The sequence below is a fragment of the Scardinius erythrophthalmus genome, assembly GCF_964197995.2.
Source record: "Scardinius erythrophthalmus genome assembly, chromosome: 19".
NCBI classification, from domain to species: Eukaryota; Metazoa; Chordata; class Actinopteri; order Cypriniformes; family Leuciscidae; genus Scardinius; species Scardinius erythrophthalmus.
Window position 1 is genome coordinate 4092826 of NC_138239.1, and position 20901 is coordinate 4113726.

The window sequence follows — 20901 nt, forward strand, 5'->3', positions numbered from 1 at the left end:
GCCCTGTTTATGTTCCTGTTCGCCTCATGGTGACCTTCTCGCCTGTCTGACTCCTCTATTGTCTTCTTCCTGGACCTGATCACTATACAGACTGTCTCTCTGGTCGGACCCTTCCCTCTCTGACACCTCTTTCAGATTTGGCTCACCTCCAGTCTTTTCTGTTTGAAGTGTCAATAAAGTCTTCGTTGAGCATCTGATTTTCAGTCCATCCTTCCAGAAAACCTGACATTTTTAGTCTTGCCATGCATGGATTCGGGAGCTTTTGTACTCGGACTTGACTCACTTCCGTTGTCTTTCTCGACTTGGACTCGATCCTACTCAGGTCTTGGCCTGGATTTAGACTTGAATGAACACTACAACACTGTTTAATGATGCTCACAGTTTATGTGAGTTTAACACCTTGACCATTTCCATCAGGGCACGCTGAGATCTGTTGCAGAGAGTTCTGTCATGTGACAACCCTGGCATTTTGCGGGTTCATTTTTCACAAGGTGCCAAGAAGCGAAAGCAAAACTGTTGTTGTTTGGTGACTTTACTGGAAGTTCTAACAAAACAACACAAGATGAGACGTGTTTTGTCTCAATTGATGAGACTGACAGACGGTTTATGACAGATGAGACTAACATTGGAGATATGCATCTCTTTAATCCTCTGTATGTTCATTTCTCTTACAGTATGATTCAACATTATGAAATGTTTTAAGTTTTGTGTTGGTGTTCTCACAAAGAGACAGAAGAGACACAAGACTAAATGAGCCGGAAATTTCATGCAAACATTGATGTTGAAGAACCTGTTTACACACACGAAAGCTCTTTGTGATGCGAGACCTTCAGTTTTCTCTTCTGCTTCACCTGTTGTGTTATGCTAACATGTTGTGAAGGCTCACGCATCATCTTGTTAGAGCTCCATACAAAGTATATAGTTGCATATATGAAGTTTTTAACACAATAGCGATTTAAAGCACTGATCCAGAAGGCATTCTAAATTATTATACATGCAGTGTAAATTATCTTTATGTCTACATTTCTTTGTCAAAACACTAATAAAATATGCATATTTGCATGTTTGCATCATGTGTTTTATCTGTGTCATAGCATTTAGAAAGTATATTACCAACAACAGCTTTTAAATTTAAGGAAGTTTTATACTTTTACATTTCTATAAATCTTGCTACAGTTTTATCTAAATAAAATTAAAAATTGTTATAAAATACAAGTGAGATTTATTAAAGTACAATACAGCTTGGGAAGTACGGAGAGTGAAGTAATTCATATTTAAAAAAAATATAAATAATCCGAAAAACTGATTCTTAAAGAAGTCAAGGAATAATATCTTGTATAACCGGTTTAAACTGCATGTCAATAAAACTCTCTGCATCACTGCATTCTAAACTCTTTGCATATAATTATAGTTGTCCATCACTACTGTAATGCATTTCATAATCCTAACATAAAGAGTTTACTTTTTTCTTTTAGTTTACCACTAAAAGAAAATAAATACAAACCAAAATTTGGAAAAAAAAAAACGAACAATGGCTATAATAGCTAGCAGACATCCATGAACTCACAAACTAATGCCCTAGTTTTTACCAATAAAGGAGGTTTGTCTGCTTACATTCTTCATAAATGTCCCTTTAAAGGGACAGAGAGAGAGAGAAATAATTTGTATATATAATGAATAAATTATGAAGTCTATCATCATGTTGATCTACCAGACCAAATTTCTCGTGATCTTGTATTTCTTATATTAAAAGTATCTTCAATTTTATTTAAAAATTGTCTCATTAAGCTGTTGAAAGCCATAACAACTTCGGGGTTTTCCTGATAACGTTTTGATATCTGCTTACGGAAACAGAGCCAAAGTAATCTGTGACGTGCGCTGTACACTTTGCCAAAGCTTTTAGGTGCATTCCATTACCTTTTATAGAAATGTTCTTTTGGAATTTTGCTGTGTTATGGACATTCTATCAGGGCCTCCCATGAAGGTGTCCTAGTCTCATGGTTATTCAGTCGGTGGAATGCAATGAAAAGCACCTGTACATAAAGCTGTCTCTTTACTTTCTTTAGATATTCGGTACAGATCTTCCTCTGCCTGAGCACAGCCCTGTCAACAAACATTTTCCTTTTCGTGTGTTTTGCATGTGATCAATCTGTGTTTTAAAGATGAAAGATATAAAACGATGATACGCCCTGAGTTATTCCCACTTCTGTGGGATTTTGGAGGGTGCTCGACTGTTTCACCCAGCATCCCAGCTGCTATTCTAACCTCAGCGAGTTCAGATTTAGCTTCGCTGGGTAGGCCGGGACATCCAGCACAGCCTCTGGCACTGGAGCCCACAGCATGCTGTTAACCACCCGAAATAAAAATAGAGAGCATTGGTTAGCAGGCCCACAGACAATGCCAACTCTCTGTCTCTCTCTCTCTCTCTCTCTCTCTCTCTCTCTCTCTCTCTCTCTCTCTCTCTCTCTCTCTCTCTCTCTCTCTCTCTCTCAGTGTTTGGGAGGAATCTGGAGGGATGGACAGAGGGCTGAAAGCAGGGGCGATAAAAAGTAATTTACTGTTTGTATACTCAGGGCCATGCAAGTGTCTGACCATAAAAAGCCTCACTATCAACTTTGACAATGCAGTGTTTCATTATTTTAAAAATACACAGTTTTTTTTTTTTCATTTCCCGAAAAGTAGCGGTTTCCGCCCGAGGCCAGCAACAAACTGTAAGCTCTAGTGCATAATAATACATTTTTAACCAGCAGAATAATACAGCATCATGAGTCTCACTATCGGGCTATGACTAAAAGCTATTAAAGTCTTTCAAAAGACACTTTAGCTATCCTCCTCCTGGGTCTCAGGAATAGACTTTTGTCCACTGAAGTGAACATTATATTTTGGTGAACTTCTTTAAGAGCAAACATGTCAGTTTTAAGTCTGGATGTCTTGTACACTGCAAAAAAAGATTTTCTTACTCAGTATTTTTGTCTTGTTTCCAGTCCAAATAACTAAAAATTCTTAAATCAAGATGGATTTACTAAAGTAGTAAAATCCTTTATTTATAAAATCCAATATTTGGACTGGTAACAAGACAAAAATACTGAGTAAGAAAATCTTTTTTTGCAGTGTAAAGAGCACATTATGCCTATCAAATGTTCATCTTAATGTTTATACTATATTTAAATCTGACTAATTTTCAAATTGTTAGTCATAAATTGTATAAATCTCAGGAAAATGTTACGGGGTTTCTAATCCAAAACAGTGCATTGATTTCATACATGTCCACTGTAGAGACACCAGGACTTAAAGCATGTTTATGAGGCATTTTGGGAGACACAACAAGTGAATATGGAAAGAAATTATATATTCCTATGAAATATTATATATTATTATTAAAATGTTGCCAAATATTACTCCCATTATTACACATATTTTTTTTATTGCATGTTGCCCCAAGAACACATTTAATATGCAAATTTGATATGTAAATATAAGTGTATACATTGTGTTGACTACCTATTTATGGCCATTTTACCCACATATTGCATAAAGTAAAATGGTATATCAATTAATTCCGTTATATCTTTCATAACATAGCTGAATATATATATATATATATATATATATATATATATATATATATATATATATATATATATATATATATATATATTTATATAAACAAATAGTTCTAAATATAATATAGTCCACACCATAATAATACAGGGGAACAATATCATTGGAATCCCTTTTTAAACAAATAATTTTTTCCAGCTTATGAATGATAAAAACATTGACAGCCAATCAGAATTCATCCTGCTTTAAAGAGCTCGAGCATTTCAAGCGCAGACAACAAATCCACAGTAAACAGACAGAACGATAATATTACTCATCGTTTTTATCAATAGGCATATCGTTCAAGGTGTGAAAGTGCCTTAGCATAAAAAATTAAATAAAAAAAAATTCAAAAATGTTTTTCTCACATGTGTTTCTTATTCTCTAAAGAATGCAATGACATGAAAAAAATACTAAATTCCAAAAACTTTTTTCTGGGACTCAGGAGGCTGTAATTACTAATTGGCTTTACATCAAGTCAGTTGTCACTTTATTTCTGCGCGAGGCCCTCGTCGGTCGCACACTTGGCACGGCCCGTAGGCACGATAGACAGGATTGCTGATGAACTGTGTCTTTAAGGGAGACCTGTAGTTAGTAGGCGTGTAGCGCTCGGACTGATGATGGTGAGACGCTCGTCGTTCACTCACTGCCACTTCTGAATGCACAGCGCTAAATTCACGGTATTAACTCAAACGGATTACAATTTGGACAACGCCTTTCTCTCAAATATGAAGATATACGGTACGTAAATAAGCGCTGCTGGTTTGTGCCAGTCGTGTAATGATTTTTAATAATGATTGCTCTGCTAACATTGCAGAGACATTGCTGACATTACATATTCACAGCATCTCGGTTATATTTGCACCTATCCGTTTCACTTATTTAGACATGAACCTTAAATAAAATCCACATTACGGCATCAGAATCTAGCTTTTTATATGATGTAGGCTAATATTAAAGGCGAACTGACATCTGTTTAACCAATTTCAGAGGATGACACTCGTTCATGCAGCCGTCATGGCAGTCAGTGTCAATGGTTGATTGTTTTTGTGAATAAGAACGATGTTCTTTAACTTACACGTCATGTCTACATTTGTGCATCAGAAATGTGATAAAACACTATGTTATTTACAGTAAGATTTCATTCAAAATCCAATTGCCGGTGTTGTATAGTGTAGTAGTCTGAGGCTGTATGTGTCTTCGCGGCGAGTAGAGGGCGCTGTTTCCCTCTTTTCACATAGGGTTAAATTACAATTAAAACACACTAAATGATCTCCACACATTGTATCTTTTATTGTATCTGAGCAAATACACTATATATAACTAATTTATGTACAATACTCATGTGATATCTTTTTGTTTGTTACCATAATGCTGACCATACGGTTGGCAACCGATGAATAAAGTGGCTGTGTAGTGTGTCAACTAAAGGGCTGCGTTTAATGGTCATGCAAAGTTTTGTGTTCACATTGGAAGTTGGTGTGTCACTTATGGCTTAGTCCATGTCAGGTATCCATAAAATGATTACAAAATACCAATGCCAAGGGCCAGCCTTGCAGCATACTTTAGTTACTCCATTTTGTGTTTATATACACCAAGACCATTCAGAGTTTTCTTTGTGTCAGTTGCCCATCAGTGGCTGTATTCTTCTGACCAAGTGAGGGTTATTTTGGGGGGAAAAAAGTCCCAGGGTGGTTAAATCAGGTCTATGCATACGAGTCGAGCACCACGCATTGCACACACATGTATGCTGACCCGGTGTGTGAGATGGAAGTCACTCAGACTCTTGTGTTGTGCTTGGCAGTAAAGTGAGAATATAGGTGTTCTGCCGGCTGCTTCTGTGGAGAGACTGCAGCTTCTGGAAACATGCAGCTGAGGCGTTTGTGTCCAGATGTGGACTGACATTAGCACCAACACGCCAAAACTAATAGAAAGTAAACATGCACTAGTTATGAAAGGGATATAGAGTATCTTTCTTCAATGGATTTTGGTACTAAGGGAACTGTTCCCTTCATTCCTTTAAAAAAGACCAGATTTTTTTATTATTTTTTTTACATCTTAAAAACAAATGAATGGTGCTTGCCTGTGCTTGCCATGATGTTGGAGTTGGCCTGACAACTTGCCCAGTTCTTGGTGGTTTGTAGGGCATTGGGTTTTGTTTTGGGTGGTTGCTAGGTGTTTCCTTACTGGCCCAAGCCAAAACAGCCCATTTTAAGTCTGATTCATGTGTCAGGTGTCAATAATGAATTCAAGTTATGAATCATATGTTTCAATTCCTTGTTTTGTTTTTTGTCATGTGATAATAATACATTTGATTTCTTAGCACGTCTCCTCAATAAGCAACACACATTTCAATGTCATCCATGTCCGGATATATGTCCATTAATTTATTCACATATCACAGTGCGGGACAGGTTACAAGTCAACATTTTAATAGGATATTAAGAGAATAATAAGTGTGAAAAACATTCTGCTGGACAGCTAACTAGTTTAGTTAAGTGTAGTGGTCCTGTGGACGCTGTTGACTCTGCTCCTCTGAGGTCTGTCAATAATTAGCAACTCAGCACAATATACAGTATCTCTACACCCCTCTCTGCCAACCGCCGGTGCCCAGCTGGTGTGTGTTAGCCAAAGAGAGTTGACTGCAGGAAAATCTGGAAGCATTTATTAATAGCATCCAAGCGTCTGTGCTAGAAACACACTGGATGCCTTTGTCTCCTCGCCACTGGTCGTCTGCTTGCTTTACAAAGGCTTGTTCTTGGGGTATTTTAGTGGTAGCCGTTCTTGGCATGTTATGGTTGCAGTGACCAAGGCGAGCAAGTGTTTGTAACTCTGACTGCCCCGTCTGGTGCCGTGTTTATATACACAGAACATGGCACTTTTTAATGTTTGCATTAGTAATAGAAATAAAGAATAAAGAAGTGCTCTCCACACCAAGACTATAAAGTCAGTCTGGTGTTTTTAACAAATTATTTGGAAAAACACTAAATGCACTTCATGAGTGTTTTATAAGAGATAATGATAAACAGTGATAGTGCATGATCTAAGAATCGAAAGTGTGTAATGTATGAATCGATTTTTACTACTAATAACAGCTTGTTGAAGCATAGTATTGCTTTTCTAAGTGATCACACCTTTGCCTATAAGATGTTAGAAAAAAATCACATAAATTTACTCTGAAGGAATGGTGCAATTCACATCCTTCCTTCCTTCCTTCCTTCCTTCCTTCCTTCCTTCCTTCCTTCCTTCCTTCCTTCCTTCCTTCCTTCCTTCCTTCCTTCCTTCCTTCCTTCCCATGCTAATATTTTGTTAAAGGTGCTCTAAGCGATGGGTTTTTTAGGCCAAAACATTTTTTTGTCACATCCATCCAGCAAACATCTCCTCACTATCCGCTAGCTGCCTGTCCCCTGAACACACTGTGAAAAAACGCGGTCTCTGTAGACACCCCAGGCTTCACAAACGGCAAACAAAAACAAACTGGCCCAGCCTGGACCACGAAACATAACAAACAGTGTTCCAGCCAATCACGGACAAGAATGATTTGGGGGTGGGGGGTTAGTGCGCGTGCATATGAAGGGGGGTGTGGAGGAGAGAGAAGCAAGAAGAGGGAAGTTAGCTAGAGGAGAGATGTCCTAGACAACGACAATGACTAACGTTAAAAATGTATATTCTTGAGCAGGGGTGCCCAATCCTGCTCCTGGCGATCGACTGTCCTGCACAGTTCACCTCCAACCCTAATCAAACACACCTGCCTTTAATTTTCAAGTGATCCTGACGTGCTCTGAAGAGCTTAATTGGTTGCTTCAGGTGTGTTTGATTAGGGTTGGAGATGAACTGTGCAGGACAGTCGATCGCCAGGAGCAGGATTGGGCACCCCTGTTCTTGAGAATTTTGATATGGCCGACACACGACTAAAGAGACGACGTTCCGATGAACAAATTACAAAGAAGAAGGAACGAGCGAAGTCCCGAATTTACATTCCCAGAATTTACAGGAAAAACGTTCAAAGGTGGCGAGAACTCCGCCGGCAGAAGGGCTTCCAATCCGACATTCAGGTAGCATCGCTTAGAGCACCTTTAAAGATGCCTGAATCTGATCAGATTCTGATCATGACCCCTAATGAGTTGGTAAAAGGTGTTGAGTCACACATGGATTGTGAGACGAGTTGGCACTAGTCATCAGGAGAGAGTGAGCGCTCCAACACACTCGATGTACTGAATGCTCAGTGGTGCGAAGTCGAACAAGCGAGGAGAATGTGGGCTGAAAACCATGAATGCTGCATTTAGCATGTTTTCATGTTTCTACATGAAATATAGATTTTTTCTGGGTTTTGGCCTGGTTGAATGGCAGAAAGTGGAGTCTAAAATGATCTAATATTTAATGTTTTTTTTTTTTTTTTATGTTTTAGATTTACTGATGTTTAGATTTGTAGCAAATGAGAAGTGATAAAATTACTGAATGTATTTTTAGACAAAGGTCTTATCATTTTCAGCTTTTTTCCCAGAGATTATCACCATATTTATAATGAAATCTGCAAATAAACCAATCTGTTGTTTTTCATACTGTATAATAAAATATCAGTTATTATTGTGGGATTTCCTTCAAAGCATTCAGAATCTTTAGATCTTTTTTAAATCTGTGGTTTCAAAATGAACACATTTTACTACAAACTTGCTTATGTGATTGTTTTGAACAAGTATTAACTTTATTCAAAACATTAAAGTGTGTGAATACTGAGTGTCTTTCCCCCATGCTGGTGAACTTGCGACCCCATGGGTAAAAGCCCCCCTCGCCACCTCATACATTTATAAGATAACAAAACAAACCACTTTTATGATTTATTTTCCCACAAAAAAAATGTGTTGCTCAATCACTGTTCAATAAAAACATATTTATGGAATCACGGGAGTTGTTCATATTGATTTTTATTTTTTTTTTGTAAAAATACAATTCAAATACAAATACAATTAATTTAATACCATGGCACATATTTGATTCAATAACTGTGTCATGGCTCCACCACCATCATTTTTTTTTTGTGTGTGTCAGGGATCAGCTGTGTTTAGGTTTTTTGTTGTTGTTGTTTTTTGTTGTTGTTTTTTGTATAGCTATGACAGTCCTCCCCCTTTGCAGAGAGGGGTTGTGGGAAAATTCCTGCTCTGTCCGTGAGAGAAACCACCCCTCTCCCAGATTTCCCAGGGGCTCAGTGTGCAAAGCCAGAGGTCCAACTTCTCCCAGTAGCTCCTTTTGGGTTGCAGGGGTTTCCAAAATTCAGCGTGTAAAAAAAAAACATACAGATATGCCAGAAGATGACTGAAAGTTTTTTCATTGCCGGACTATTCATCAATGTGGCTGAAAATGTGGATTCTTAAAGAGGTCATGAAGTGGAACAATGATTTACTGATTTAAAGATTTACTGACGCATAAACACTAATAAACCATTTTGCGACAAAGAATGTCTGACTGGATGTGAGTCCTTTTCAAATATTGCTGATCATAGATTAGGCATTAGAATTAACACAGTTCCTTACATGTTGCAGTATTACTTCATATCTTTCCGTAAAAGTCTTTGCATGCATCCATACTTGTTTGCTTGTTTGTTTCCACACATCTCTCAATTAATGCTGTAAACTATACAGGGAACCTAGACAGGTAAACAACATTAAAAACTTGATTTTCACCACAGGGGGTCTTTAAATGACCTCTTTAATTCAGTGAACATTAGAAAAGTCCTTCTCACTTGATTCTGCACACAGATTTTACATTGTACATCGTGGTAACTTCACATACAGTAGTACCACATTACCTTAAAGGGATAGTTCACCCAAAAATGAAAATTCTGTCATCATTTACTCTCCCTCAAGTTGTTACAAACCTGTATGACTTTCTTTCTTCTGCTGAACACAAAAGAAGATATTTTGAAGAAAGTCGGTAACCAAACGACTGATGGACCCCACTGACTTCCATTGTAGAAAAAAAATAAAAAATACTATGGATGCCAATGGGGACCAGCAACTGTTTAATTACCAACCTTCTTTAAAATATCGTCTTTTGTGTTTAGCAGAAGAAAGGAAATCATACAGGTTTGGAACAACTTGAGGGAGAGTAAATGATGACAGAATTCTCATTTTTGGGTGAACTATCCCTTTAAAAGCTGAGGTAGATGGCCAAACCTTTTATATTGGCTATGTTTTGTGAAGTCTTATCTTTTTTTAATCTGCTCTGTAAAGAGGTAAACTGCAGAAGAAAGAAACCAATAATCTCATTGGTTGCTCAATGGTGCATCTTCCCTTTCATTTTTGATTTGGTGTTTTCGGGATTTTCCATTTTAGCGGCAGTATTTCCTGCAAATATGAATGATTGTGACCCAGCTGGTTTTCCTTTTCAAATAGAATGGAGAAATGCAGCACTATAGATTGGATTGATCTGATAAAGCCAAGTGCACGTTATAAAATAAACTGTCAATCTGCGCAAATTTGACTTTTGTCGTCATCATGTTAATGCACATTTTACTCAACCATTGCAGACTATGTGATTGTGTGTCATTTACAAGATCATTCTACTGTAGGCTATATTGTGAGAAAGAATGGGAAAAGAACAGTGTTTTTGGGAGATGTGTGCACCTCTTGTGCTTACCTCTTTCAGTTTCATTTATCTGTTGTGATTTTGCTACAATTTTGACCTTTTTGTCTGAAGCTGAAGAAACAGCTGGTTAAACATACAAAAGAGCAGCAATGTGATGCTGTAACATCCAAAGGGACAAGTAGAGTTAACATGGTTGGATGATGCAGTTGTGTGGAAATGCCTAGTATAATGTGACTTGGTGACCAGTGATCAGATACGTTCTCGACACAGCACATCTTCTGAAGAGAAAACAGCAGTAACTGAACAATGAAAACCTTTTTCTATCTTTAGAGATGTTTTAGAATGTCTATTGGTTAGGGCTGCACAATATACCAAAATTATTGAAATATCGCAAATGTATATATCGCAATATGCATATAGCAACGGCTTGCAATAACTGTGGTCATGAACAAAAGTCAAAGAGAAAATCACTTACTGCTCTTGGCTGAATAACTTTTGTAGTTTTAATAAGAATCAGTATATATTTAATCCATAGAGTGAAAACTAAGCAGTGTTTTATTTTTACATTTGATTATTCAGTTTCTGTTGTTTAATAACCCTAATAGGATAACATGAACCCCTGAACCCCGAGGTTTACACAGATGTTAAAATAACACTTCTTATACCACAGTAAAACACTGATGTTCACTGTCAGAAGCTGTAGGGATGTTTTCTAGTCACAAAAAGAATGTGAAACACGTAGGCTATGTAGGTTATATAATTTTAAATATATTTTAAAGATAATTTAAGTTTATTTTACACACTTTAAGCATTATCGTATTGCATATCGCATATCACATTTTTCTTCAATATCGTGCAGCCCTACTATTGGTAATGAGGCTCATTACTTTCATGGTTTTTGATTTATTTTGCATTAGATTCCAAGTGGACTGTTGAATTAAAAGTACCATTTATTTGCCATGGGTTTTTCAGACAATCCTTCCTTTAAAGAGCAGTGCAATGATCCATTCCTAAAAATCGATCAAAACGTTCCAAAAACGTTCAAACGTTCAAAAACGATGGGTGTGCACATCATGTTTGCAGCATGAATCTTTATGGTTCGTTGCTTCCTCAAAAATATTCAAGTTGAATTCTGTCCAAGTACTTGTGTGACCTCTTGCATGGTACATGCCTATTGGGCCAGAGCTTCCCTGCTGCTGTTTACTTCTCTTCCAGGATGAATAAACATGGAAGGGATCTACTATCTGCATTCAGGAAGTGTAGAGCTAAACAATATTCTGGGGACAGGCATTGGACATAAATGTTCTCCTAGTTTAGGGAATGCTTCTCTCTGTTCGTTTGGGAGTGTGTGGATAAAATCAACCCTAGGCCCGTCGGAAAAATTCAAAACACCAACATTCCTTTTCATACAAATTATGATTACAGGAGCAGATAAATAAACCGATTAATACTGTGTTATATCCTCAAAACACTTTTAACATAGCGCATGATTTGTAAACATATGTATGGCTTTTCTAAGCTATACACCTGGTACAGGATTGCACTTGCGAAACACAAGTTCCCGTGAAACACGAGTCATGATATTAGAGTTAAAATGACATAGCTGCTTCAGCAAATGTGTTTAACGTTGAACGTAAACCTACATTGCAAGATTCATACTCAACTGAATGAGCTTTTAGCACCACTCACTGGAGATTTCACTAGTTTCAAAAGTGAAATCTGCAAGAAGAAACACACACACATAAATATATATATATACATAAAGGTATGTGTGTAAACACAAACTTTTATTTTGGATGCGATTAATCGCGATTAATCTTTTCACAGCCCTAATTTAATTAATTCATTAATTTCTTTTTTAAATAACTAGTTCAGAGTGTCAGTGAGTCTTTAAGACAGGCTTGCATCTCTTTTTCTCCCCAGAAACACTGTGTTCTGGTGTGAGGCCTTGATTCATCGCCAGGTTGCCAGGGTAATTTGCTGCAGTATATAAACGGTGAGATGTTTTGGGAGCTGTGGGCTTTGGAGCAGGAAGTCTTACGCATTCTTTATCTCCAAGCCTTTGGATGTCACTCAGGCACACGGAGCAAATTCAGCACGGCATTTCCTCTTTCCACTTCACCTTCAGGAGAAAGAGAGCTTTCAGGAGAAACCATTCAAATGACCTTTTACAAACCACCATATACAGTATGACTCTTTATTTGTGTTAAATCAAAGTGAGAGAGACAATTACTGGAAAAATGTTCTTTCCTAATTTTATCTGCAATAAGTATAGAGTGCCTTTATAACTGTAGATCCAAGTAACGACCATTGAATGATGAGTCCGAGCAGGATGTGATGACTGAATCTGACTCAACTTGGCTTGGTTTTTGACCGAGCCACAAAGCTAATATAATGAACTACTTGCACTGAGCTGTATGACGTACCTCCGTTTTCAAAAATTGCTGCTCGCTAGTTACCGGTTATGCATGTTATAAATGTGCTAGTAGTCACTTAGCTGAGACACCACTTAAAATAAGTGTTCTTCAGAAGATTTAAAAATCAGGACATTTTCAGAGACAGGAGAAGAGATTTTCTGATTAGGGATGCTAATACTTAATCAGTGATACATTTAATTGTCATTTAAGGGTTAGTCCACCCAAACATTTTGTCATTAATTACTCACCCTCATGTCATTCCAAACCCGTACGACTTTGCTCATCTTCGGAACACAAATGAAGATCTTTTTGAAATCTGAGAGTTTTCTGTCCCTCAATTGACAGCTACGCAACTACCACTTTCAAGCCCCAAAAAGGTAGTAAAGTCATCATAAAAGTAATCCATGTGACTCCATTGGTTTAACCTCAATTTAATGAAGTGACACAAGTTCTTTGTTTGTGCAAAAAACATAATTTACCACTTTACCGTGCATGTTGTTGTTGTTCACGCGAGAGCACACGTCGTTGTGGGAGATTAATATTTTGTAAATAAAGTGGGTAAATTGTGTATTTTTTGCACTTCTCTGTCTTCATTCTTGTCTTCATGGCTGGGATTTTATCTTGACTGATGTGGCTTGTTGTGAAGCGAGGATCTAAGAATGATGTACAGTAACATCCAGAAGATCTTGAGGGGCTGGGTCATCATATTTTTCCTTGAGGTATTGAAGGATTGTTTTATTGATTGCTCTTGTGAGATCTGTGTCATCCTGATCTTCAGCGAGAGTCTTTGTGAAGTATCGTCTTAAGATAGGAGACACTAACATATTCCTCTCCAGAAAGCACATCTGTAAACACCTGGAGTGAATGAATGTCTTGCCATGTGAGTGTTAGATGTCTTGTTTTCCAGCCTGCAGACAGTACATAATTCAAAGATTTGCATTTTGCTCCAGCACTCTTGCAATCATTTTTTCTTTGGTTCCCCGTCTTGTTGTGCACTCTGTAATCTACCATGGCCGAGAGGGTCAAAACAATTACACTTATGAAAGCAAAATAACAAAGCCAAAAACATGGCAACAAAAAAGGACCTTTAAAGCTGAAGCTGAATTATGATTGGATGAGAAAAAAAGAGTGATGTAAATTTAATGTTAGCAGGCCATCCTAAAGCCAGTGTACTGTAGAGTCACGTTGCAAGAGCCGGAGAACCCAACAGGCACAGCTGGTTTCAATCAGCACTCCCAAAAAAAGCACAAAGAGCTCCCTCATCTGCATTTGCAGTCTCTCTCACTGTTATTCACCCTCTGTGACTCTGTCTCTCTCCTCTCAACCGCTACTCGTATCCTTTACTGAAAGTTTGCTTCTGCTCAGAGATGCCAGGTCCATACACACACACACACACACACACACACGCTTCTTCATACTGAACTTTTTTCTCTACATTACAGAATCCCTCAACATTAACCTATTTGGAACTTTTAGTGCATAGCATTGGGCATAGTGGTTCCCTGTCAGTTTTTTCTAATGCCAATATCTAGAGTGTAGGGTTGCCAGTATATTTTTATAATTTAACAATTTAATAATGGAAAATAAGACACATGCAACTGTATAGGTTAACAGAACACATGCTAGTAGGATATAGGATATGGATCAAAATCTCAATTTCAACCAGCACACTCTAGGGGTTTGCAAGTGCTGTCAACAAAGACTGACTATTCGTAAACTTAGGCACTTGTCTGTTCAGCCACGTCGTCTTCTGCTTCTGTATCGCAGTATTATTGAGCTAGTCCTTACTTATGGTGCCATTTGTTTTTTTTTTCGTATGCTTACAGTTACCAACAAGAACAAATTCTTAAAGATAACTCATTTAGCAAGTAAAATTATTGGTATCCCTAGTACCCCTAATTTATCGGATAGTGTCTCGACATTCATGTTGCGAAAGGCACAAAAAATCTTAAATGATTCAGAACACCCACTTTACAAATATTTTATCCTTCTGCCTTCTGGCCGTAGGTATAGGTTACTGATGTGAAGAACGGCCAAGTTTAGTAAGAGTTTTGTTCCTGTATCTAGGCCTATATGAGCTCTAAATACATAGGAATGTTTGTATTATATGTTGTTTGTGTTAAATGTTTGTATAATACATAGTGTTTTTGTATTATGTATGCATAATGTCCTCTCGAGGAAAAATTAGATCTATCTAAAAAATATCAAACATGATGCACCTGGAGTCTTCTCAAACTGTTGCTGTTTCTGATGGTCAGCATGTCAATGGCTGTTCAAATCAAAGTGCGTTCACTGACGGTTAAGGGTTTTATTTTATACGCTGACCTTTCTACCGTGACAGTCGGACTGTCTAAAATGAGAGCAATGTGTAGCTTTGAATCGCAGAAGAGAGTTGATGGATTTCCAAGCCTCTGAGGAGCAAGAGGCATGTAAAACTGTGTGAAATATGAAACGAACTTGAGAGTTATATTTTCTAAACTACATGCATATATCACAATAGTTGAATAGTATTATAATTGTGAATGCCACAAAGCATTTTCAGTGTGGTTAACTGGTGTTATTTTAGCAGGGCTTGAAACTGAACTCTTGAATGGTTTTAATCTCTTGAGACAATGACACTGCGGAAATTTTGTTATTCTGTAAGATAAACAGGAAGTGAGGGTTTGTTTCATTTTGAAGGAAGTTGGTGCAGAGTCATGTTGGTGAATTCTGTGGAGTTTAAATGCAACGTGTTTAAAAAAAGAGTTAATGTTTGTCACGATACCAACATTTCATGAATAGGCCTACGTGATTTGGTGAGGATTTGGTCTCCTCTGGCCAAACAAACCAACATGGTGTGATTGATTTATGATTCCAGACTGCATCACGAGTCAGATTGTGGATTTATATCATTCAGAATATTTCATCCAGTTCTTTGTGCTTGAGGATTGTCCACCAGAGAGAGCCACAGGATAAGAAATCTCTTTAGGTGTCATCGATTAAAATCTGTGTAATGGTTCAACAGAGTGATTTGTAGTCATAAAATGCATAAAAATCCATTATAGTTAAATATAATCAGTTTGCAAAGATGTCAGCAATTTCCAAAAATGGTTAGAGAATGAGATCATTTAATATGTATATTTATACTTCCTAATGCTATCAAAAACTTTTGCTTAAAACTATGTTTGTATTGCCGTCTAATTAAAACAAAGAGACACAATTGTCTTTTAATAAAATACATAGACTAATACTTCTATAACGAGACACTTAAGGACTTTTATTGCATGCATTTGAAAAGAGACATGGCCATTGCATCACTGTATTGTCTACATGAGTTGTTAGTGCCGTTTGCGACTATATTTAAAATTTAGCATGGCTCTTTCCACACCCTCTTAAATGAGTGTACACATTCTTTCCTGTCAAATGTTCAGTCAGAGTGTTCTGTATGTGCCCTAAAGCGGTCAGGACACAATACACAGTGAAAATATATCTGTGCTGAACTTATTCTTAACCTCCGGGCAAATTCCAATCATAATTTAGCATCCCTATCCCCTACTCACTCCTCACTACTCACGCAGAGCCCTTGAAGTGGGGACTTTGGAGGAAGCAGGGCACTTGTGTGTCATAATGACCACGTAATTTCCTCATTAGCTTCACATGGAATGTTACCAGGACAAAACTAGGCAGCGAGTAGGAATATCTTATGATTGCTGTTAATATGATACAAATAAATGTATGTATAATGAACTTAAAACATGCTTTATGTGTGTGTGTATTCCCAATCTGCTCTTAACTTTGTAAGTTAAGCGTAAAACACATAAAGCCTTAAAATAATATGAAATGCATTACGAATATGTGTGTATATCACAATAAAACGAAACAAATGAATAGATCAGCCATGAAACTCTGTTTGCATTCAGATTGATTCATTCAATGTTGTGTTTCCAGCCAATTGATTTTACATATTCATTGTCCCAATATATCCTCGATGCATCCAAACGAATACACAATCACTGTGCGCTATGTGATTTCTCTTTCTAGCCCTCCACCTCCCCAGCACCACCTGCCTAGATCTGATTTTGGGCAGGGGGGGCTCTCCCTCCCTCTCTCTCTCTCTCTCTCTCTCTCTCTCTATGTACATTTTTTTTTTTCATTAACAAAATGTTTGCCAAGTTGTCATGACTGAACTTGAATTATTCTGTTTATATGTCAACTCCAAATCTCCTGCCATGTCTAGATTAAAATGAATTGCGAGGACTTGTCACCCTGGGTCACATGACCAGAAACGATTAAATTACTTCCTCGAAGTGACCATCGCATGTTCCCTTCGCTAAACGGACTTGTGGAAGGGCCCTTCGTGGAGGGATTCAGTTGTTCACTTTCGTTTGCAACGCCTTTTCCTGAAGGGAAACGTCGTTTGGAATTCGTCCTCTAACTCAATCACTGGCGAGTGAAATCTAACAATTTATTAGCTAATGTCTAACGATAGACATTGAGTTGCCTAGAGCGAAATTTAGTCACATAGGCTATGCAAGTGATCTACTTGCAATGTTGACATGCATAATAAGGATGAAACAGTGTGAACTTGACATGTTTAGCTGAGATTTGGTGGGTCGTGCACCCCATTTACATCAGATTTTTTTTAAATCACAGCTTTGCTATACATGAATATAGTTCCCATATCTCCAGCCTTTTTCTCTGACAGCCTGAGTTGGGAATGTGGAGATTGGAAGGTTGTAGAAAAGACTCATTCCCTCTCACTCCATCTCTTCTCATGCTGGTTTACAGATGCACTGTCATGTGCTAAACCCGGATTCCAGAGAAGGAGAAAGGGAGGGGAGTGAGTGAGCGAGAGAGTGAGTGAGAGAGGGAGAGAGAGAGAGAGGAGCGATGTGAGAGAGAGAGAGAGAGAGAGAGAGAGAGAGAGAGAGAGAGAGAGAGAGAGAGAGGAGAGCGATGTGAGAGAGGGAGGGAGCAATGTCAACAGCTTTGATTCCAGCACAGTCAGCTGAAATCCAGGCTCTGGCGGAGTAGCTCTCTGGTCGCTCTGGGTTGGAAGTATCATTTTAAAGCGCAGATTCAACAACAGTTTCAAATAAAAGAAAAGGAGAAACGTGTGTGAGAGGACTGGGATGCACAGATTTAAAGGGCACTAGGAAACATTCTGGCTTACAGTGAGTAGGGCAAGGATGGTATATCTGAAAGGGCTGGTCTCTGAAGTGGGTGAGTACTTGCATCCTTCTATTCTGGTGCATTTTATGGCTAAAGACCTTTTTACAAGATCAAATTGTCATCTTTAGTGCATTAAAGGCATTTTAAATTAAGAAGGAGGGTTATATGAGGACTGTTTAAATGGCAGATGTAAGCTGTCTGTCAAAAAAAGAAAGTGTGCGGCTGTTTCCATGCCTGTGACAGCGCCATCCATATTTGATCCGGGAAAGGTGGCATGTTTAGAAATGAAGGATGAGAATTGAAGTGTTATTCGTTTAGAATTATATAAAACTGATTCATAATTTCTCCAGCATATGATAAATCTACATGGAGCAAAATAAAACCAGACCAATGACAGACCAAGTCTTGGTGTTGGGACATGCTGCCATCCACTGGTTTCTGACTTTGGGAGAATCTCCCAAGTTCCTGGTTTCTGTTAAAGTGTCTCTGAACAGTGTCTGTTCCCTTGTGAGGGTGTTTGGTCAGTCATACATTTTTGAGATGGTAAGGACAGAGTTGTGCTCTCTCATCTGGAAAAGGCTATAACAAGCATGGTTGCACTTTATTTTACAGTACTTGCACTTTCAATGTACTTTCAGTGTACTTACCCACAAAAGTTCTGAGGGTCACATTTTTTTACGGTGTCATTGTCACAGTGTAATTATATATTTAGGTACTGAGTAATATTAATTGAGAACATGTACTTACTATAGGGTTAGGGTAGCATTAGGGTTTGGTTGAGGGTTAGTTGCATGTAATTATGCATAAGTTGCTGTTATTACTATGGTAAGTACATGTAACAAGGACACTGTAAAATAAAGTGTTACCGTACTGAGTAGTGTAAGGTAACTACATGGGTTAAGTTAAGGTTTAGGGGTAGGTTCAGGGTAGGTACCTGGGTTAGTGTCATTACTACAATAAGTACATATGTTCATGCAAAACAGGACTGTAAAATAAAGTACATCCACATGCATATATCACTACCTTGAAATCAATTAGGTGCAGTCTCCCACAAAGATGCTCCTTCCGCACTCAATCCTATCTGTTGTTCTTCAACCATGCAAATGGCTTTTCCTGGCACAGCATGTTTACAATTCACATGAGTGGAACCAAGCGACATATGGAGAGAACTGTGAATGTACATAAGGACATTAAAGGGGTCATGAACGTCATTTTCTTTTTGTCTCATGTTTCCTGAGGTTCAAAACTGTCATCATTTAGAAATTATAGGCCACTCTAACCCTGATTTAAGACTGTCTATTTTAAGACTTCAATGTATACGCACACTGGTATGTTAGTGTAATGTCTTTGTATGATATTGATAAAAGGGTCAGGACAAACATTTAAATTATTACTGCATCAAACTCCAATGGTGAAAAAAAAGCTCACTTGTTGCAAAATAAATCACACATTTGATGTCTATTTGAGAGCATGAGCAGCACCTATGGTTTAGGGGTGAGCGATTAGACTCACGATAACAACTTATATCTCAATATAGTTATTTTCTTTTGATATTAAAAATAAGAACACAAAATGCAAATTACAAATAATTGGACAAATACAATACAAGAAATATATCGGATAAAATCGACAGGGCATTCATTTATTCAGGTACAGATTTAAGAGTATTAAGAAAGACTACAGAAATTGAATAATCAAATGTGAAATATAACACTACATAGTCGTCACTGTATGAATTAAAGATACATTGATCCGTATTAAAACCATAGGTTTATTCAATCAAGAGCAGTGAGTGATTCTAGTTTTCTTTTGTTGTTTGATCAGCAGGTATATAAGGCTGCTGTCACTTTAAGCTAATGCATGTATCCAACATACTGATACACATTCAATTTTCTCTCAGCGGACTGTTTATGTGAATACTTGCCAATGCGGGCATTTAGGCCTAGAATTTATTCTGTGTGTATCTGACCGTTCAATCACTGAAGTCGCAAATCATCACATTCTGTGTTGGCTGTGTTGGCACGCATTACTTGCCTTAATGCTTTTACAGAATTGAAAGTGTGCCGTTGATGGGATTTGGACTGAATAAGAAAACAGTTTTCATGTCCACACTACAGGATGCCCAGGTGTTTGATGTGGGGCACTGTGTGATCAGGTTTCTCTCACAGCCCTAGTGACATATGGGAAATGCCCGGTACAGTCTACTGGAATGTTAAACATCTTAACAACTAACCAGTAACTCTGGGTATAAATAGTGTCCAGTTCAGATCAGCTAATGATCTATTTGTGGGAGTCTCATAAACGGCTGCTTGGGAAGAAGTGTCAGTGGGACAACATGCTTGAGAGTGTCCTGAATTCCACTTCATGCCCATATACTGTAAACATCTGCACTGTTTCTGGCAGGCTGACTTTATAAACAGCTTGTTTATTGCAAGGCGTTTAAGGACAGATACCTCCGGGAAACCTGGAGTGTGGAACGCTAAAGATCTGGAAAAGTGTTCTGGATATTATTGGAAGACTTGAGGGAATGATTAAGTCAGGTTGAATAATTTACGCCACCAGTTTTAGTTGGCAACTTTTCACTTCTAAATTTATCGAGTTAACATGCAAAACTGCTTGGAATATAATAGTCTCTTTCAACCAAGAGTATGTTTTGAATTAATTGCACAGCTCGAAATATTAAGAATTTTGTATTTTACATTTACATTTATTCATTTAGCTGACGCTTTTATCCAAAGCGACTTACAATTGCTATGTCAGAGGTTGCACGCCTCTGGAGCAACTAGGGGTTAAAGGGATAGTTCACTTTGAAATAAAATTTTGGTATGTTTTAGCTTACCTCAAGGGCATCCAAGATGTAGGTGTCTTTGTTTCCGCAGTAGTTTCAATTTTGATATTTTTAGGTCAAACCGTTCTTGTCTGTCAGTCATATAATGCAGGTCGATAGTCACTGTCTCAAAACACAAGCACAGAGTCCAAATTAAAACAATTCTCCATCATCCAAATTAAACAATTCCCCATCATAAGTACACATTGATGGCCTAAGACACGAATATATATAAATACTGTTCGTTTTCTCACATAAACCGCTCGTTTCGTGTCTTAGGCCATCAATGTGTACTTATGATGGGGAATTGTTTAATTTGGA

At 37.8% G+C, this 20901-nt stretch overlaps 1 protein-coding gene across 4 annotated transcripts in view; it reads left to right on the top strand.

Moving 5' to 3' along the window:
* Positions 1–4200: 4200 nt before the first annotated feature.
* daam2 (dishevelled associated activator of morphogenesis 2) overlaps positions 4201–20901 on the top strand; it is an 85860-nt gene continuing 69159 nt past the window's right edge. For 2 of the 4 annotated variants that reach the window (XM_081393817.1, XM_081393819.1), the window contains exon 1: positions 4201–4341. The gene's annotated coding sequence lies outside the window, so the exon portion shown is untranslated. Of the gene's footprint in view, positions 4342–17541; positions 17805–20901 lie in introns of those variants that run through there. The other 2 variants (XM_081393816.1, XM_081393818.1) reach the window with 2 other exon arrangements.